This window comes from Erinaceus europaeus, chromosome 18 (assembly GCF_950295315.1).
Source record: "Erinaceus europaeus chromosome 18, mEriEur2.1, whole genome shotgun sequence".
NCBI classification, from domain to species: Eukaryota; Metazoa; Chordata; class Mammalia; order Eulipotyphla; family Erinaceidae; genus Erinaceus; species Erinaceus europaeus.
Window position 1 is genome coordinate 64589639 of NC_080179.1, and position 22522 is coordinate 64612160.

General features: G+C 38.1%; 1 long non-coding RNA gene across 1 annotated transcript in view; it reads left to right on the top strand.

Moving 5' to 3' along the window:
* Positions 1 to 20695, top strand: part of LOC132534343 (uncharacterized) — a 68669-nt gene extending 47974 nt beyond the window's left edge. Inside the window, exon 2 of the long non-coding RNA XR_009546075.1 lies at positions 20415 to 20695. This is a non-coding gene — a long non-coding RNA (uncharacterized LOC132534343). The remainder of the gene's footprint in view (positions 1 to 20414) is intronic.
* Positions 20696 to 22522: the final 1827 nt, after the last annotated feature.

The window sequence follows — 22522 nt, forward strand, 5'->3', positions numbered from 1 at the left end:
TCCAGCTTGGCATTTACTTCAGACACACTGTGGTGATGTGTTGAAACAATGGACCACAAGATAGGAGATGTCTTTGGGCAATCTTAGTGGCCGTGTCAATGCATTAAACTGTAAGCCTGGCAACTCAGTAATAATAATGATAATTAATTTCTAATTCAGATCAACTGAAGGTCACATCAAATATAGTAAAATGTGAGCAAAAGCTAAATGTGAACTAAGTATGAATGAGTTATTATCATCTAATGTGAGTTGATAGTTGAAAACATTTTGATTGTATCCTGCTTTTTTTGTTTAGATGTTTTATTTTACGTTTTTTTCTGTTTCTGATATCCAAACAGTCTTGCATCAAAATATTCATGTATATCCATCTACAGACACAGTCAAAGCATTAGGACATGAGTAATAAAATTTAAGTTAACTGGAAAGCTGAGTTGCTCTTAATTGTGATGACAACAATAAAACAAAACATGAATGAGTGATTGCAGTCTTTGAAAACATTACCTTGGTGGTTGTCAATAACCAGAAACATTGAAGAGTCAAAAAGTAATTTGATGTCAGATTTGCAGTGCCTTGTGTGTGTGTGTGTGTATGTGTGTGGCATTACTTAACAAAGTCTAGTAGGTATATACATTATAGAATCCATGGATTATCCTTTGAACTTCCATAGAAAAATCTCTAAAAAAATTCCCAGAATTTTTCCGGAGCAAGGCAGTGATAACCTCTGTCAAGGTGAAAAAATTATACTAGGGAGAAGAACACACAAAACCATTCTTGAGCATGAATCTAATTCAATCTAATAGCTGAAAATTCCACCACAGGACCATTTAGTTAAGGGCCATTTCAGTATCAATGAGGAATTGGGAGTTTGAAAAATTAGGCAATGGTGGTTGAGTTTTTCTGTAGAAAAATACAATTATTGCTCACTAAATAACCCACGGACTTTCAGGAAATGGAAATCCAGGAAATTGGAACTAATGAAATCATAAAAGAAGTCTATTTATTAAGCCATTCTTATCCAAGTCAGTTAATTTCATAAGTACACATTGTATTTTGTTTGATCTATGATTGATTAGTAAAGTAAAATAGAAACTGAAATTAGACTCTGTTATAACATCAAGAAAAAAATTCTTCTGATATTTCAAATTCCTATATATTTCTTCTTAGAAATGTCCATTTATAAATATTTCAAATTTATTAATAAAAATGAGTATCTACTTGATGATGATTTTAGATATATGTTGAGTATACACTTCTGAAAAAGAAAAGACTAATAACACTTTTTATTTTTAATATTTTAAAAGTAGGAGTAAATGATGGGAACCCTGTCTTACTTATGGTGTGTAAAATGGACATGAATGCAATTAGCAGGCAGACATTAAGAGCATATAGGCAGAGATTTTTAAGTATAGGAAGTTACTTCAAGAAGTGTCTGGCGAAAGTCGCTCTTTTTTCCTGCTTGCCCTCAATCTGCTTGTTTCCTCTCTCCAGACCCAATGAAGAGGTTTTCCCCAGGGCTCAAACATCTTAAAGTTGAATGCTGGTAAACAATGCTTAAGGACTGTGGCCCAAGACAAATGACTAGTCAACTTTTCCCTCTTTGCTTATTTTGTTGCCATGGTTTTTATGTGTCTAATAAAACTGATGTTGTGATAAACTCCACAGCAAAGCCCAAAAGTTTTTTTATTATAAGTATGTATTTTAATAATTTTATAAATCATAAGTATACAATATAACAATCACTGAAACCAATTAATGTGCCATAAGGTTACTATTACCTTCATGATAAGTGCATTTATCTATGTAGCTACCATCCTAAGCAAGATAGAAAACAATAGTCTGGGAGTTGATGCAGTTGAAATCGTGAACAAGAGGTCTCAAATTCAGTCCTTAGCATCCCATGTACCAGAGTGATGTTCTGGCTGTCTCTTTCCCCTTCTCCTTTTCTCTCTCCTATGCTGATAAAGATATTTTTTAAAATCTACAGGTTGGGGAGTGGCACAACCCAGAACATCATGTATATTATAGTGATCAAAGACCAGGGTTCAAAGCCTAGGTTCCAACCTTGCAGGGCAAGCTTCATGAGTCATGGAAGCAGTGCTGTATCTTTCTCTCTCTCTCTCTTTCTCTCTCTCTCTCTTCCTCCATCTCTCTCTCCTCTCTTCTCCCTTCTCTCTCCCTTTTCCCCTCAGTTTCTCTGTATTCAAAATTTCAAAATAAATAAATACATTAAAAAAAGAAAAATTGTCCAAAGCAATTTCAACAGTGAAGTATAAAAAATGTGTGTAGTAATAATATCATCACATAGTACTGAGTCACAAATTTAATTTTTGTTTTCTGTTAAAATGGTTGAAAGACTTGTTCAGCTGTTTATGTGTCAGCCTCATGACTACCTATTCAGTTACGTCTGAGTTGACATATGACTCTGAAGACTTCAAGGTTTATAAGTTATTTCCCCACTAGTACCAGAGGAATTAAGTCCCATTTAGGAAGACTTTGTATGGAGGAATTAAGAGGTTTCAATGAAAATTATAAAACTGTGTAAAAATAATAAAGCAGCAACCACAAGACATAAAAATCCATCTGAGTTCTTTCAAGGGTTATGAGTAATTTCCCTGCATAAACAAGTTACTCAGAAAGAATTCTAAGTAATTTAGTGGAAAAGCCAGGAGAGCATATGAAAACCCACATGACAAGCAAGATCATTTTTAAAAAAAGTTTGTCAGTCTAATGAACACTTAATTAAAGTCAACAGAGTCTCTAAGTCTCCAAGTAATTTTCAGAAAGAGCTTTTGGGAAAGGAAGACTTTTTCTTTATGTGTGTCCTCTTTTACTTGTGTTCTCCATTTGACTGATAATTGTGGAAAACTTTGAAATGCTATCTTTGGAATTTCATTCTGATTAACTTAATGTTGCCTAGTTTAAGATGAATCAAATATATATATTCTACATTGAAATATCAATATAAGGATGGTAAGATGACTCAGAGATAGAGTATGGGCCTTGGGATATTCATCCCCCAGAACTGTGTTTAAAAATGATACGACCCCACCAATATGTCCTGGAGCTCCGCTTCCCCGGGGCCCCACCCTACTAGAGAAAGAGAGAGGCAGACTGGGAGTATGGATTGACCAGTCAACGCCCATGTTCAGCGGGGAAGCAATTACAGAAGAAGCCAGACCTTCAGCCTTCTGCATCCCACAGTGACGCTGTATCCATACATCCAGAAGGATAAAGAATAGGAAAGCTACTAGGGGAGGGGATGGGATAGGATACAGAGATCTGGTGTAGTGGGAATTGTATGGAGTAGTACCCCTCTTATCCTATGATTTTGTTAATGTCTCCTTTTTTAAATAAATAAATAAAATAACAACAACAACAAAAGCCGATATAGAATACCATACCTGGAAGCACATTGCTTTGGACTTCCATAAAGTTACTCACAAACAGATAATTTTTTAAATGCACAAATATTGTGATAGTAGAAAAGAGTATTGTTTTTACGTTTTTGGTTAAAAAGAATGTCTTATCCTAGAGGCCAGGTGGTGGCACACATTACAGTGTGCATGGACCAGAGTTCAAGACTCTGGTCACCACCTGCAGGGGGGGAAGTTTCATGGGTGGTAAAGAAAGGCTGCCTGTGTCTCTCTGTCTCTCTCCCTCTCTATCTCCCCCTCCCCTCTCAATTTTACTTTCTCTGTCCAATAATTAAAATATTTTTCAAAAGATTGCTTTGCCCTGAGTTCCTGGGTTTAATCCCGAGTACCACCATAAACTAGAACTGACCAATGCTCTGGTTTCTCTCTCTCTCCCTCCCATCCCCTTTTTCTCTTTCTTTTTTTGTCTTTTTAACTTTCTCTCATTAAAATAATGAATAAAATATTTTAAATAGAAATGAAGGCTTTTAAAAAACTTTTACAACGGTATATTTGACATGCTAATAAATACCAATTAATATGTTTAAATGCATATATATATATACATGTAACCATATATTCTGATCTAGTCATTTCTTGAATATTACCAAGTAGAGTTAAAAGAAGTATACAAAAATTGAGTGAAATTTAATTAATACAGTGTTAAAGAAATAACTATCAATGAAAAATATTACCAGTTTAGAAATCTTAAATAATATAATAATAGCCCCTACTATTCTTATAATACAGAAACAACCACTGTTCTTGCAGTGGGTTAATTATCTAGTTCCTATTCTTTTTAAAACATTTTTTTTTCCTCCAGGGTTATTGCTGGGCTTGGTGCCTGCATCATGAATCCACCGCTCCTGGAGGCCATTTTTTTTTCCTCCTTTTGTTCCCCTTGTTGTAGCTTCGTTGTGGTTATTATTATTGCCCTTGTTGACGCAATTCGTTGTTGGATAGGACAGAGAGAAATGGAGAGAGGAGGGGAAGACAGAAGGGGAAAGAAAGATAGACACCTGCAGACCTGCTTCACCGCCTATGAAGCGACTCCCCTGCAGGTGGGGAGCCAGGGGCTCGAACCGGGATCCTTACGCCGGTCCCTGCGCTTTGCGCCACATGCGCTTAACCCACTGCGCCACCGCCCAACCCCCTTTTTAAAACATTTTATGCGGAGTTGGGCGGTAGGTAGCCCAGCAGTTAAGCGCATGTGGCACAAATCGCAAGGACTGGAGTAAGGATGCTGGTTGGAGCCCCCGACTCCCCACTTGCAGGGGAGTCACTTTACAGGTGGTGAAGCAGGTATGCAGGTATCAATCTTTCTCTCCCCCTCTCTGTCTTCCCCTCCTCTCTCCATTTCTCTATGTTCTATCCAACAAGGATGACATCAATAACAACAACAATAACTACAACAATAAAACAAGAAGGGAAAATAAATGAATAAATATTTTAAAAGTTATTTATTTTATTTTATTGGACAGAAACCAAGAAAAATTGAAAGCAAGAAAGGTGCTAGAGAGGGAGAGAGAGCATGATACACCTGCAACACTGCACCACCACTCATGAAGCTTCTCCCCTGCAGTTGGGGACAGGAGCCTTAAACCCTGGCCCTTGCACATAGTAGCTCATGCACTCCCACACCCGGTTCCATCTGGTTCCTTTGTGAATATAATATTTGAAGCCCTGAAATATTCCTTTCACTCCCCCTACACTTCAGCTCTTTCTCAACTACAGTTTATTTACAGTGATCCTTTCAAAACAGGTAGTTCACTTATCCTTAGTAAAATGAGAATATTTGCAATGTGTGAGGCTCAGATGTTTACTTGCTACTCTAGAAAGAATGGTGCAAAGCAAGAAGAATGTATTTAGTTTCTGAATGACATGATTTCAGGATCACAAAGAAATTTCTACCTTGAAAATGATATTCCTAGGTGGAAATGAGCACAGTGCTATCCAAGTCCCATATTAAAATTGGCTAATATAGATAATAAATATCTTTGAACCTCTGAGAGCAGAGTGAAGGCCACCACATGCCATAGACTTTTTAATAAATTAATTAACTTATTTATTTTTGATTTATAGTACAAGGTATATTTACAAGGATGTAGGGTTACAGGGTATAGTTCCACACCACTCTCACCACTAAAATACTAATTTACTCAGCACTCTGAATGGTAACCATGGTAGTTCTCACAAGGGCTTAGAGATGACCTTTATTATTATTATTGTTATTATTACTTATAAAAAGGAAACACTGACAAAACCATAGGATAAGAGGGGTACAATTCCACAAAATTCCCACCACCAGAACTCCATATCCCATCCCCTCCCTTGTTAACTTTCCTATTCTTCTTTTTTATAAAAAGGAAACATTGACAATACCATAAGATAAGAGGGGTACAACTCCATACAATTCCCACCACCGTAACTCCATAGCCCATCCCCTCCCCTGATAGCTTTCCTATTCTTTATCCCTCTGGGAGTATGGACCCAAGGTCATTGTGGGATGCAGAAGATGGAAGGTCTGGCTTCTGTAATTGCTTCCTCACTAAACATGGGCATTGACAGGTCGATCCATACTCCCAGCCTACCTCTCTCTTTCCCTAATAGGGTGGGGCTCTGGGGAAGCAGAGCTCCAGGACACATTGGCGGGGTTGTCTGTCCAGGGAAGTCTGGTTGGCATCATGCTAGCATCTGGAACCTGTTGTCTGAAGAGAGAGTTAACATACAAAGCCAAACAAATCGTTGATCAATCATGAACCTAAAGGCTGGCATAGTGCACATGAAGAGTTGAGGGGGTACTACATTTTGCAGATAGCTAGTAGGCACATTTTAATATTCCACAGGACCTGTGGCTATACTAGTTTTTTTTTCTCTTGAGCCTGTAATCTGATATGCAGGTGGATCCAAGTTATTGTCTGGGGAGATGATGTCATGGTTGGAATAAGGATCAGAAAGCTTTATCTGGGAAGAGAGTAGCTCCCTAATATGGGAAAGGGGTATAAATATTGTTGGCTGTAAACCCCATCTATTTGATTTGGTCTGGGGCCCATATTCAGCTTAGGAGCCTATGTGACCTCTGAATCCCTGTAGATCTGAGCTCACATTCTGTGGTCATGAGTAGGAATGTTCCAAGCTGCCCTAATATCAGGACCCATCTTTCTCAGATGTAGCACTGAGTATGTTGTCCATCCTTCCTTCAGAAGATGGAACATTTTCTACCATTGTTGATCTAAGTTGAGGGCAAGGGCAAAGGGGTCTATTTTGTTGTTCCTGATAGAGATGACTGGTAACTAAGGACTTATTTGAGGTCTAGGCCCATCATGTCTGTTTGGGAATTTCAGGACTCCCAGACTAGGGTCCCAGCTGATGGGGTTGCCTGATAGTGACTAAAGAGTCATTAAAGTATGCCAGTCTCTCACCCTTATTCAGCTTTTGCACCCCTTGATTTTCTAAGGTCAGCTTTGGAGTGAGTGAGAGAACTGTAATAGGAATTAGGTGAGAAAAGTATATGAGTCTAATTAGATACTATTTCATTAGGAACTTTATACTGATGTACTGCAGACTACTGTGTACTTTTGTTTTCAGGTATATATTTTGCCCTAATTTATGGATACATGTGAACATATGCTCTATCTCATGGGACCTGGTCTATATCTAGGTTTTGGTACTTTCTTAGGAAATGAACCACCTGGAATGGATTTAGAGAATACTGTGAAAGGAAAGATCTTACTCGAGTAATGAGGGTGAAGGGTTGACATTCTACACCTGAAGTCTCTGGACACAGTCTGAAGTGAAGTATGCTGAGGTAGTACTCCTTGCATTGATTAGGTTGGGATCAGCAGACCCCATATCATTTGGTATTAATTGAGAGAAGGCTGCAGGAAAGTGACCCCCACCCTAGAGGTTCTAGGACTGTGGGAAATATAGGCTCTATAGAGGAAGTGGGAGGTTCCTGCTGTCTTAGGGTTAAGAAGACAACAGATAGTTATTACAGTAATCACATTGTGTGGCAGTTGGTTTAACTTTGAAAAATCCCTTTGTTAGGATTTGCTGTATCATAGACAACATCACCATAATTTGTTTTTTGATATTATTTGTATATAGCTGTGCCACTGGTTGCTTCTGTTCTCCCTAGTCTAGGCTTTTAAGAGAGTCAGCATATCAAAGACTCAGCCTGTGTATTAAAAAGATTCAGTCTGTGCTTTAAAGAGTTTGAGACATACAACCAATTTTTCCCTCTCATATTAATTAGCGATTTATATGACTACAATTTAATAGGAGTGTACATAAACAGCATTCCCACCACTAAATGACTGTTTCCCATCCACTACCCCCCACACCACCAGCCCCAGGAAGTCAAATACCCACCCTCACCCTCACCCCTGGGTTTTTACTTTGGTGCCCTTTTCCAGAGTCAGTCAAGTCCTGCTTTTAGTTTCCCTTTCTGATCTTTTTTCTCAACTTCTGTTGATGAGTGAGATCATCCCATACTCATCTTTATCTTTCTCACTTACCTTACTTAACACACTCACCACAAAAATACTAATTTCCTGAACACTCTGAATGGTAACCATGGTAGTTCTCACAAGGTCTTAGAGACAACCTTTTTTTTATGTGAAAGATAAGAGGAGTGTGAAAGAACCAGATATCACTCTGGTACTGTGCTGTCAGGTATTGAACTAGGGACCTCATGGTTGAGAGTCCAATGCTTTATCCACTGAACCACAGTCTGAGCCACTTAGAACATTTTTTTTTCAGGGACATGTATTCCATTTCTGTATAGGTTCCACATGTTAGTGAAGAAATAGTTTGCCTTTTTTATTTAACTAAACATGATCACATATAGACTTTCATATATCATTTCCATAAAAATTGTTTGAAGCCTCCTTTGATGAGAGTCATACTTGTATTTCAAATGTTCCATTTAAGTCTTTCGAAGTACAGGAATTGCTACCTCTGATGAGAGAATGAGATCAGTTATGAGTTCCCTTGCCTTAGTTTGTCTTACAGATTCTAAGTGCTTTGAATACAGAATCAGGGCATTAAAAAAAAGAAGTCTCTAGTGTTAATAAATCAATGACCATTAAATAATGTGTTTTCTTTGTTACTTTAGAGATGAAATATGGATGTAAAGCTATCATTCTGGCTGATATTTTAATAACTAAATCATCTGTTCTTAGGAACAAATATCTCTGATCTGTGATGTTTGCTGCTTCTTAACAATTTAAATAAGTGAAACATTTGTTTAATTCTGTTTAATTTCTCAATCATTGAACCTCAACACAATATGTCTACTAAAATTTGAATTGCTGCTGCTGCTGGACTAAATCTTTGTTTTAATATAATTCTGAAAAATTTCATACTACCAAAAAAAGTTAATAATAATTAATTGTGTACAAAGTTTTTTTTTTTTCCATCAGTGTTTCCCTGGATTTCCTGCCACATATACAATTTCCTGGTAGATTCCTTTTTATTTTCCCCCATTACTTACACATAAAGTGTAAGAGGCAGTGTAGGAGAGACTCCTTAAGGTTATGCAAAAGACTTTCATGCCTGAGCCTCTAGAATCAGGTTAAATCCTGATACTACCATAAACCAAAGCTGAGCAGTGCTCTAGTGCAAAGAAACTAATGATGATGATGACGACAACGATGATAACAATAAGAACAACAATAATAATGGCCAAAGAAGGTTAATTGAGGGACAAGGGGGTGGACTGAGGGAGGTGGAGGAAGAGAGAGTGAGATTCATGAGAGAAAAAGAGAAACACCACAGCACTACACTGCATTCGAAGATTCCCCTGTTAAGTGGCTATTTCATGTGGTTGTTTTATGTTCCAACACTGAACCTCAACATAGTGAAGTATGTGCTCTACTGAGTGAGGTATCTCCCTCTCCCTTATGTTCATGCTAAAGCTGTCTGGTTCACCAATAAAAAGGGAGATGTAAAAAGAGAAACCTCATTCTACAATCTGTTTATAAAATTCAGATCTACTATTTACTATTTGGATAAACTGTGATAAGGTCTGTTTCCTATTCTGATAGGGAAAAGAACTACAATGGTTTAAAGCTATATTTATTTAATGTTTTCACACATATCCTATGTGTAGTATCTTTTCTGTCTAGAAAGAAGAAACATCAGAACTATAAACTCACAGGTTTCTCAGTCTGAAGTTTATTATGGTGGAATGTCTATTCTTACAAATGACAATTACTTTAGTTTTGATAAAGCATCTGTAATTATTTTTAATTTGAATATAAATTCTCTTTGTTGAAAGAAAACACTTAACCTTAGTAATATTAGGAAGGAAAATAGAATAAAAACTGACTACATATTTAAAGTCATAAGCATAAAAATACTAATTAAGATAAGACATTATACCATAGCTGCATAGTAAAAACAAATTAATAATCCAATCAGAAATGTGAGCACCTTCAGAACATTATAACATGAATCATACAGTCTTATACAAAAATACGCTAAGGAAAATGATATAGACTTTGGTTTATGGCCTAGTTAAATTTTGACAACTTCAAAGATTTCTTTCTCAGACTGTATACAACAAAATCTTCATCTGCTAATAAATACATTTTCAAAAGAAGTTCTGTGCTGTGCATTTCCCAAAACAATCAATATGTGGAAGGATTTATTTAAAAACTGTCAACCAACAGAAGAAACCAGAGAATACAAACAAAATTATACTGACTATTCTTTAAGTAAGACTCCAAAGTAAAGACAGATGTAGGGCAGTTCTGACAGTCTCTTGGAGATTTAAAATCGGAAAGTTTAGTTCCCATTATAGTGGTTTTCCCTGTTATAGACACTGGTGAGGCCTGGACTCCTTCTCCTAAGGCATTGATTCCTCCAACTGCAAAGTGCTGGTGGTGGATTGCTCTCAGTTGCCTTCCTTTCTACTGCATGACTTTTAAAAATATATTTATTTATTTATTCCCTTTTGTTGCCCTTGTTGTTTTATTGTTGTAGTTATTGATGTCGTTGTTGGATAGGACAGGCAAAATGGAGAAAGGAGGGGAAGACGGGGAGTAAAGATAGACACCTGCGGACCCGCTTCACAGCCTGTGAAGCGACCCCCCTGCAGGTGGGAGCCAGGGGCTCAAACCATGATCCTTGCACTTGTCCTTGCGCTTTGCACTGCCTGTGCTTAACCCACTGTGCTACTGCCCTACTCCCACTACTGGATGACTTTTGATGTAATTATATCAAGTTTATTGCTTCCCTGTGCCCAATATTAGGTCCTTCACTTCCCAAGGGAGTTGATCCAGAGAATATCCCCAACATTTTATGCCCAAATCTGCTATAATATTCTCTTTTATGGAGAACTTCACCTAGACAGACAATCAGATTACTAATAGCAATCTTCATACTAAAGCTTTAGGCCCATCCTGGTACCACAATTATCAGAGTGGTGATATAGCTTGGCCCTTTCTTTTGTGTAAAATTCCCTTTTTTTTTGTCTCATATGAATTAAAGAAAATATTTGTTACAAAACAACAGTGCAATACATTGATTACAATATGATTGGAAATTAAAAATCTATCCTAAACTTCATTGAAGTTACTTAGAAATCATCTAGTCATTGCCAGATAGATTTGGTTTACTACTCACAAAGCTAATCTGATTTTTTGATGGAGGCAAATAATTGAAAATGCACTGAAGTACATACAGCTTTTCTTGTACTTTTTTTTTGTATTTTAAACATTTATTTATTTACTTATTTTTTATTGGATAGAGAAAGATAAATTAAGAGGGAAGGAGGAGAGAGGAAAAAAAAAACAGATACCTAAAGCCTTGCTTCACCTCTCATGAAGACACCCCCCCCCCCCCATGTGAGGACTAGAGTTGTTGAAACCAGATCCTGTGCATTGTAACATTTGTACTCTACTGTGTGTACCACCACTTGGCTCTTCTCACTCATACATTTTATTTTCCATCTCCCTCCCCAACAATGCCACTTTGCTCTTTTTCTATATTCCTTCATTCGTTACAATAAAATAAAATTTATATAATTTGAAACAGACTTAAATGACCTTTCAGCTGACTTTAAAAAAAAACTGAACATGGAATCATTCAAATCTTTAACTCAAACACTACTGCAGGTTATACTTGTTAGGGGAGAACTAAGAACTTCCCATAAATATGCTTTGTTTATAGCCATTATGGTTTTTGCTTTGAGGTTCATTTATGTTTTATTGACTCTTTTCCTGTTTGTTACTTTATGTGGTTTTCTCTAATGGTACTACCTACTGTATTCTGTATATGTGTTTTCTATTTGCCTTTGTGCTATATTTTGTTTTGAGGTTACCCTGAATATTGTGTCTAACTTAAAATATCTACAAGAATCTTTTTTTTTTTGCCTCGAGGGTTATCACTAGGGTTCAGTACCTGCACCACAAATCCACTGCTACTGGAGGCCATTTTCTCCATTTTGTTGCCCTTGTTGCAGTTGTTATTGTTGCTGGATATGACAGAGAGAAATCAAGAGAGGAGGGGAAGACAGAGGAAGAGAGAAAGACACCTACAGACCTGCTTCACTGTTTGTGAAGCGAACCCCTGCTGCAGGTGGGGAGCTGGGGCTCGAACTAGGATCCTTATGTCAGCCATTGGGCTTTGTGTCATGTGCACTTAACCCACCATGCTACTGCCCAGCCCCCTACAAGAATCTCGGTTGCTTCCAGGTATTGGCTATTGCAAACTGTGCTGCTATGAACATAGGTACTGCTTTGTATTCCCACCAGCAGTGCAGGAGGGTTCCTTTCACCAAACAACCTCTCCACATTTTGTAGCTGATACCTTTTCTGATGTATAACATTCTCACAGGAATGAAGTGATATCTCATTGTTGTCTTTATTTGCATTTCTCTGACAATAATTTGGAGAAATTTTTCATATGTTTTTTGGTCTTTTGGATCTCTTCTATGGAGCCTATTCTGTTTATATCCTCTCCCCATTTTTGGATGGTATCATTTTTTTTTTGTTGCTGTTTGGTCAGGTCTTTATATATTTTGGTTATTAGCTTCCTGTCTGATGTATGGGACTCTGTGGGATTTTTGAACCTTTATGTCTTATATGTTGTTTAGAACAGGGAAGTTCTTAGCTATTATGGCTTGAAGAATGCTTTCATCCCTTCTTCTCTTCCTCTGATCATCCAATAATGCATATATATATATATATATATATATATATATATATATAGTCATCCCATATGTCTCTGTTGCTGTTTTCAGCATCTCTTAATCTCTTCTTTAGTTCTCTTACTTATTTCTAAGTTTTCTCTATTTTATCCTCAATTTTGCTAATTGTTTTCTGCCTCATTTATTCTGTTTTCTCTCCCTTCTGATGTTTTCTGTAGCTCTACTATTTTTTTACCTTGTTCTGATACTACATTAACTTGTTCAGCTAGTTGTGCTTTTAACTCGGCCATTTCAGATTTCAGATATCTAATTACTTCAAGTTAATTAGTGCTTTTTTTCAGAGTCTCATTTGTTGTTTTCCTATTTATGGTGAACTACTTTCCAAAGCTCTTCTCAATCTTGTAACTGTTTCTTCAGTTAGTGTTTGGATGTTGTCTTACATGCTTCTGCCTTTTGGGGGCTTTTATCTGAGCTTTTGTTCTAGTTCATTTCTCCAGTGTTTCTTCTAGGTTTATTCACTATACGTTGTGTGTCAGTGGGTCCCTCTATAATTACTTTCAGTCCATTAATCCCACTTGCCTGGATTGACTTGTGTCTAAGTAAGTTACTTAGGAGTTCACAGTTGCAAACATTAACAGTTGTTTCAATGATATATCAATCCCTGCAGTGACACATAGTGGCAGTTACACCTCCTTATGTAATTTACCTTCCCTGCAGGCTATGGGAGCTAGAAGACTCTTTAACTATAAGGAGATTTTTTTTTTTTTAGATTAATCACTTGTGACCAAGAGTTAAACAGGGTGGGGGATAGATAGCATAGTTGTTATGCAAAGTGACTCCGATTCCCTAAGGGTCCATAATCTTAGGCCCAGTCCCACAAACCAGAGCCAAGACAAGCAGTGTTCTGTGGCCCCTGTGTTTCTGAATAAATCCTGATTTCTGAGGAAATTATTCACCCTTTTCCTAATTTATCAGAAGAATGTTATGATTAAGCTCCTCCTATATAGCTATACCTCAGGACCACTGAAAATATGGAATTTCTCCTGAGTCACCTAGCCAGTTATCTGATCCCCAATGTCAGTATAGGGCTTCCCTGCTGCTGTCCCAGCCCCTAAGGGAGCAACAGCAATGGAGAACTACAGTTGTAAATTGGTGAGGTTTAGGTGATCTTCTCCTTTCAACTGTCTTTTTGCTAATAAAACTCAGCTTGTAGGTGGTGTGTCAACTGTAAAACTTCAGGATGGGTACCAGATGCTTCTAAGTAGGTACAGTTTTGTAGCCCCAGGAATATCTCCATAAGCCCTTCTCTGTCCATGAGCTGCACGTGTTTGCACTCACCTGTGGCTTGTAGGGTTTCAGAAGTAATCCTCGTCCTATGTTGTTGCATTCTCAGGTGATCTTCTTTGCTGTTCCTTAACATTGAGTTTCTTTCCTCCACCTAATTAACTCTACTTACAGAGCCTCTTACCTCAACCTAAACTTTATTCAAAGTTCCCTTTAGGCCCTGCAGTTATGTTTAAAAGTTTTTTTTCCTGTACTTTATAATTCTTTGATAAAATGATCACTGAATTCTTGAATCTTCCATTTAGTTTTTTGAATTGATTTCTTTTTCTAGATCTGTGTCTGTCTGGTCATTGGGCATTTCTTTCATTGCTGTTTGTGTATTTCTAAGCTTCTGAATTTAGTCTGACTTTTGTTGTTGTGCCATCAAGAAACACTGTGGCTATGTTGTTCTACTTTTCTATATATATATGGAATGGGGGGGATTTTATCCCGTGTTAGAATTCTGGATTTCTGTCTTTGATGTCAATATAGGGGTTTCCTGCTACTTTTCTAGCTTCTGGGGTGGTGGTAGTGTTACAGCCTTGGAGAATTCCTTTCTCCTTAGTGATCAAAGAAAAATCAAGATTTATGTCTCTCCAATTCCTTGCCTTCCTTCCTTTGACCAAGTGCTCTGTTTTCTAAATACTAAAATGGCACCTGATAGCACTGAGTATGGTTTCTTGTAGCTACTTGTGGCAAGGTGAGTTACTTAAGAAGTAATAGTTGTGGGGGAGGGGAGACTATGCTGAGTCATTAGTAAGGAAAGATAGAAGCAGGCTGAAGGAATGGATTGACCTGCCAATACCCATGTCCAGTGGAGAAGCAATGACAAAAGCCAGAATGCCCACCTTGTGCACTCCAAAAAGATTTTTGGTCCATACTTCCAGTGGGAGAGAAATGATAGGGAGAAGGTGACCAGAAAGCTCTGAACTCCCAACTCCATCAGGACCCAGAGGGAGAAGAGGAAAAATGGAGGAACATTTGGATGAAGCAATAGGTGTAGGTCTGTCTTGGAAAGGAAGAAAAGGTGGGACCATAGATAAAAATAGGCAAATATATACAAATGTAGACCGGTAGTGTGGTGACGCAATATGCCTGTGACCATGGACAGAAGCCCCAACACAGTGGTGACATCAGCCTTGGAGACAGAAGGCTGACAAGAGTATGCAGTGATCTACGCAGGCGTATAGTAGACTGTAGGTGAATCCAGACCATGCTGGTGTGCAAAGCATTGTGGGTAGGCTGATTAGACTTAAAAGGACAGCAGCCAGAACTCTCAACGCCTTTTGGCTGCGGCTTCTTCTCCTGATCAGATGCATCTCGGTGGAGGTGCTCCAGGCACACATCTGCCATTTCTACTTCTGGGAACTGAACACGTGAGACTCTGCTAGCCGGTAAACTTTCAGACCCCTCTACAGCCATGAGCATCATTTACCAGAGCTGATAATTGTTTATCTTATGGCACTAAACTTTGATAACCATATTCAGACTTTATAGACCTAGCATATGCTTAACCCTTGATGATAATTGCTTACTTTTACCTGTTTCACCCTAATAAACCATGTATTGTTTAAACCAGTTCCCAGCTCCCCACTGTGAATCCTTTTATGCACCTCTGCAGCAGCCCCAACCATCAAACCTCCATTTTAAATTAATTTACAACAAGGTAGTTGTAGAAATAAAAATGAACCTATATCTGCAACCTTAGGAGTACTGCTGTAAGTTGCATTGGAGGCAATGGGCATACAGAACTCTCATGTTGGAAATGGTACTGAGTTGAACCTGTTATCTTATAATTTTGTAAATCAGTATTAAATTATTATAAAATTAAAAAAGACTAGTCTCATAAATGTTAAGGTCCTATAATTTCTTTAGAATATTATTCTTCTGGAGTACCTTCCTAATTGCTAGAGATTTAAAAAACCAGTTGAACAAAGTGAAGCCATTCAGAAACTGCAGCCATTCATATATACATGCAGATGATTTGCTTTAGTTATTTCATGGTTTCTTAAAATTTTCATCTTTAAAAAAGGCATTAGTTTTTGAGCACACATGTTATCAATGGTAAGGACCAGAGTTCAAGCCTATTGTCCCCAACTAGAGGAAGAAATTTTACATGCAGTGAAACAGTACTTCAGGTCTCAATCTCTCTGTCTCTCTGTCTCTCTCTCCCTATATCCCCTTTCTATCTCAAATACTCTGTCTCTATCCAATATAAATAAATAAATAAATTTTAAAAATCGAGACATTTATGTTATTACTTAAAATATTAAAAATTTAGTTGTTTTTCAGAGAGGAAAAGTGAAACTGAGGCATATATTTTGTATACTTGAGTCTTTTGAAAGATGTTGCTGTCATCACTATGGGCCAGTTGGTTCACCTGCTAATTCCCAAGAATGTGTGTATAGTGAAAGGTCTGTGCCTGAGGCAATCTTCCTATTGCAAGAACAAAATCAGTAGAATGGATTGGATACATTCAAGTGTTTTGTCACCTTCTCATACCAGAAAGCTTAAATTGCTGAGCATTTCATTTCCTTTCATGACTGAGAAACATGTATTCCTTACTATAAAAGGTTTAGGGATGGCATACTGTGTAATAGCTCAGATGAGTGAAAACAAATTTAAAATATAAGCAATGCCCTAGCTTATACTTTGCATGTTGTAAATACTGTTAGAAACAGTATGGGGCCTTATTAAGTTTGAACCTCAGGTCTTTCAACTTCCCTGAGAAAAGAGAACAAATGGTAAATGCATGAGAAAATAAGTAACTAAACTCTGTGATTTCCCACTTCAGCTCAAGCCTAGATATTTTTGTCAGTTGTTAATTACAGTCATATTTCTTTATAGAATTTTCTTTTTTTAGGAGAAAAAAAAGAAAGTAGTGTATTTCAAGGAGAGAGGCTGAACTATGCAATATAGTATACATTTCTCCAAGAGGAGAGGGAGTTGTCATCAAATCAATTGCCAGGGCTTCTCACTAGAGAAGCAGAAGTTGTGTGAAAGAAGGGGCTCACTTGTGGACATGAGGTAGGGCTGAGTCCAGTTTCATAGAAGAAATGGAAAAAATGAAAAATGCTCTGCCATGAAAGGGAAGAAAGTCTCAGGGGAAAAATGAGACATATGTATGACACAGTAAATATGTGCCTTCAATCAAGAAAACCTCAAAATCACATTCAGAGTCTATGTTTCTTGCACTAGAATCAAAGTTCAGGAACTTATATGTTCACACTATCAGTCATTTACATCTCTGGCCCCTTTGCAGTGCCATTTTCCCGACTACGTACTTGTACAAGGTAGTGTGTTGATTTTCAGAATTTCTGTCATTACAGATCTTTGTGCTTTACCTTCTACTTCTAGCAGTGTTCCTATTTAGGGTAAAAAGGGAAAGTACTCTAAACATCAACTGTTGGAGAGATGTGTAGGAAAGGAACTCTCCTTCCTATATTGTTAGTGGGTATGTGAATCAGTTCAACTCAGGTGAAAAGGAATCTGGAGATGGATCAGAACACTAAAAGTAGGCCTGCCATATGACCAGACAGTTCTTTTCCTGAGGATATATCCTAAAGAAACAAAGACATCTATGTGCATGTATGTTCATAGCAGCACAGTTTAGAATAGCTCAAACTCGCATGCACCCTAGATTCCCAAGTGCCTCTGAATAGCTTAGAAACAGGCTAGGGGTATAGGATCGACATGCCATTATCTATGTCCAGTGGAGAAGCAATTACAGAAGTCAGACTTTCCACCTTCTGCACTCCATAAAGTATTTATCCCAGAGTGATAAAGAATAGGGAAATTTTGGGGTCAGGTGGTGGCACACCTGCTTGAGCGCACATGTTATAATGCATAAGGACCTAGGTTTGAGTGCCCAGCCCCCACCTGCAGGGGGAAAGCTGTGTGAATGGTGAAGCAATAATGCAGGTGTCTTTCTGTCTCTCTTGCTCTCTATCTCTCCCTTCCCTCTGAATTTCTGAATGTATACAATAAGTAAATAAAGATAACAAAAAATTTAAAAAGAATAGGGAAGTTTTCAATAAAAGTGATGGACAGGAAACTCTGATGGGAACTGTATGGAATTAAACTCCTGTTATTTTATAATCTTGTTAATCATTATTAAATCACTGAAAAATGAAATGTATGGCATATATACATGTGAAAATACTGTGCAGCTATTAAACATGATGAAGTCACTACTTGCTACAGGATGGCTGGATCTCAAAGGTATCATGGTGGATGAGATGAACAATAAAGAGGGCAAGTATTTAATGGTTTGACTCATAGGTGGAAGGTAAGAAACAAGGACAGTAAGACCAAACATAAGGTGAAACATGGACTGGGTATGGCGTGCTACACCAAAGTTGAAGTAAAGTACTCTAAGGAGAAGGGAAAGTGAAGGGGTGGGAGGGTGTTAGATTGCTGGCGCATAATGATGTTAACTGACCAAGAGACTGGCAGACTTTAACAATGACACTTCAGTCACTATCAGGCCACCCCATCAGCTGGGGTCCTATTCCAGGAGTCCTGAGATTCCCAAACAGACATGATGGGCCTAGACTTGGAATAGATCCCTCTCTCCATTGTTACTGGTCATCTTTATCATGAACAACACAGTAGACCCCTTGTGGGCCCTCAAAGGACCTTTCCCTCAGTCTGGATCAACAACGGCAGAGAATGTTCCATCCTCCAAAGGGAGGCTGAACAACATACTCTATGTTCCACCTGAGGAAGATGGGTCAATATTGGGGCAGCTTGGAATGTTCCTACTCATGACCACAGAATGTGAGCTCAGATCTACAGGGATGCAGAGGTCACATAGGCTCCTAAGCTGAATATGGGTCCCAGATCACATCAAATTGGTGGGGTTTACAGTCAACAATATGTATACACCTTTCCCATATTAGGGAGCTACTGTCTTTCCTGACCCAGCTTTCTGGTCTTTTTTCCAGCCATGACATTATCTCCACAGACAATAACTGAGACCCACCTGCATATCAGATGTCAGGTTCAGGAAAGAAAAAAAAGAAAGAAAGAAAAAATTTCCAAAGTCATGGCCATTTGGAATATAACTAAAATAGGCCTACTACCTATATAAAACAGAGACCCCCCCAACTCTTCATCTGACCTATTCCAGCCTTTAGGTTCATGATTAGTCAACAATATGTTTGGCTCTCTACGTTAACTCCTTTTTCAGCCACCAGATTCCAGATGCTAACATTATGCCAGCCTGACTTCCTGGGGTAGACGACCCCACCAATGTGTCCTGGAGCCCCACTTCCCTAGAGCCCCACCCCACTAGGAAAAGAGAGAGGCAGGCTGAGTATATGGATCAACCTGCCAACACCAGTATTCAACAGGGAAGCAATTACAGAAGCCAGACCTTCCACCTTTTGCACCATAATAACCCCAGGTCCATACTGCCAGGAGGATAAAGAGTGAGTAGGAAAGCTATCGGGAGTGGATGCGATATGAAGTTCTGGTGGTGGAAATTGTGTGTTGTATCCCTCTTTTCCTATGGTTTTTGTCAGTGTTTTTTTTCTATAAATAAAAAATAAAATAAAAAGAGACAGTATATATCCATAAAAAAAAAAGGACCTGTGTTGGAAGAGAGATGATTTTCAGTCACCTATCATTGGAAGCTGAGGGTTTGTGTTACCTGTCAACAATTGTAATGTAACCATGAATGGCCCAGTGAAGTACAAATAATTTTTTTAATGGAACAAAGAGAATACTATTTTCGTATGAAGAGGACAGAGAAATAACTATATTTCAGATCCTATTATTTTATTATTTAAATATTTGTTTATACTTTACTATTATTAGTAACTTAATGATTGACAAGATTGTGGCATAAAAGGAATACAATTCCATACAACTCCCACCACCAGAGTTCTGTGTCCCATCCCTTCCATTGGAAGCTGCCCTATTCTTTACCCCTCTGAGACTATGGACCAAAGATCTTTATGAGGTGCAGAAGTTGGAAGGCCTGGCTTCTGTAATTACTTCTCCAATGGACGTGGATATTGACAGGTTGATCCATACTGCCAGCCTGTTTATATCGTTCCGTAGTGGGGTAGGGCTCTGGGGAGGTGGAGTCCCAGAACACATTGGTGAGGTCATCTTCCAAGGGAAGTCATGTTGGTGTCATGGTAGCATCTACAACTTGGTGGCTGAAAAACTTTAAGATATAAAGCAGAATAAACTGTTTATGGGGTATCAACATGATGGCCAATGTTCAAACTATACATTATATAGCATGTCTAGAATTTTTCCATTGCCTATAACCACAGAGTTCACTTAGTTCAGTCTTCTATCATTTATTCACCTTGCTCTAGAGTCTGAAATCTTGAATAAGCATTGTATCTACTCACATAAGCTTTATCCTGACAATGCCTTAAAGGATAGTGGTAGTTCCTATTAAGAGTGATAAACAGATGGTGTTTGTAAGCATTAGACCATTGGTTTCTCTTAAAAACCTGGAAATGTCAGTTACTGTTTTGATTGTTCTTATATTTTTTTCTTTACAGACACTTGTTGACAGGAAACTCGATGGCCACCATTCATGGCGTTTAACTAATCAAACAACCACAAACTGTCACTGCCACTTTCATTTCCTACCATCATTCATTGTCTGAAGCTGCTCATTATTTATCACTCAAGTTTGATGTCCCGTGTCTCTGTTCCAAAAGGAGAAACTACACTTGCTCTGCTCATAGGTGCTGGAAAAGACACGGAGGAGGCTGTGAAGGCTTGCAAGCTAGTTTATGGCTTTTACTTTGTGTCATTCATCAGTGGATTTTAGAAACTACATTTTTTTTGTTTGTTTACGTCTAGGATCAAATGGAAATCCTAGCCTTATTGCTGTAGGATTTTCTTAATCCTCCCACTGTAGTTAAAGACTATCACTAGCTTCACTTTGTTGTTCTGTGTACAAGAATGAAGCAAAGCTGGCTTAGCTGTTTCCATCAGAAGCGACAGGAAGAAGCATTCTGATGGTAAGAACTGGACTTGGTTGTCCTTCACAAGGACCTTTCTCCCAGCTGTTTCTATATAAATGCATGTCTCTATAGCTTGAAAACTATCAGGAAACAGGTGTTGTTCTATTAATAGTCAGGATGTATCAAAGGAAGGAGAAGGTACAGCAGAATGTGAAAATCAGGTGGTCCATGGTTGAATACTTCGTACACAATAACTAATCACTCCAAGCTTCTATCTATTTATAAGAAAATCTATAATTACAAGCCAGGTGGCTGTGGTTAGTAGATTGTGGGTTGTTGAAACAGGTTACTTGACTCACCATTACAGCTTTAGAGAAGACATGGCCACCTGGGTAGTGGATGGGGAGGCATGGACTGCCTACAGCAGCACACAGGTGCTCAGCATGGTTTCATAGAGCTGTCTGTCTTCTGAATCCATACACATAGAAAGTTTCAGTCTCCAATTCCCCATTCCATCTGCCAGCATAATAACTTGGACTTTTTAATCTGATTTTCTATGGCCTGTGTGTTCAGACATTTTTGTATGTGTTTTCTGCAAAATCTTATGTTGAATTGATATGAACTGGAAAACCTGGTAAAATATTTTGAAATCCAAAGGGCAATTCTATAAGTTGACTCTGTCACTGGTAATTAATTTTTTTTTTCCTTCTCTGTGAATTCAGAATTCCCAAGGGGTGTTCTAAATAGTGGTATAATGTAAATAGTACATTATGGAAGTGAAATTGCTAGTCATTTTTCAAGTAATTACTAACTTACAACTAGTGACTAGGTTAGGGTTTGACAACTTAGGGTATAAAGAAATGTATAAGATGAGCCTTGGACTGAAGGAGTTTGCTTCCTTACTGGGAGATAAAATGTGAAAAAAAGGAATGAAAAACTGCATTTTTTTTTTTTTTGCCTCCAGGGTTATTGCTGGGGCTGGGTGCCTGCACTATGAATCCACTGCTCCTGGAGGCCATTTTTCCCATTTTGTTGTCCTTGTTGTTGTCCTTATTGTTGCTATTGATGTTGTTGGATAGGACAGAGAGAAATCAAGAGAGGAGGGGAAACAGAAAGGAGGAGAGAAAGATAGACACCTGCAGACCTGCTTCACAGCTTGTGAAGCAAACCTCCTGCAGGTAGGGAGCCAGGGTCTCAAACCGGGATCTTTATGCCTTGCACTTTGTGCCATGTGCTCTACTGCTGGACCCCCCAAAACTACAATTTTTTACCCCTTGCATAGTCAAAACTCCCCAAAGCTAGTAAAATGTGGAAGATTTCACTGCAAGGAAGATGGTTATCCATTTTTATGAATAAATAAATGACACTGGAATCATTGATAGGAATTAAGTTAGTAAAATAAAGAACAGTAAAGTGCATTTGGGTGTAGTGATTATTTTAATTTCCTACTACTTCATAGCTAATCAACATGAACTTAGCCACTTAAAAAGCACTTATTTCTAATTCCCTGTTTCTGTAGGTCAGGTATTCAAGTGCAGCTTGATTGGGATCTCTTCCATATCTCTAAGACTCAATACAAGTTTTATTTAATGAGTCTGGTCTTTGCAGCTCAGGGTTCACTTGAAAACATGTGCAGTAGGTGGCAGAATTCACTTCCTTGCAGCTGTGGTAACTACGCTCTTGCCAACTGCTTTGTT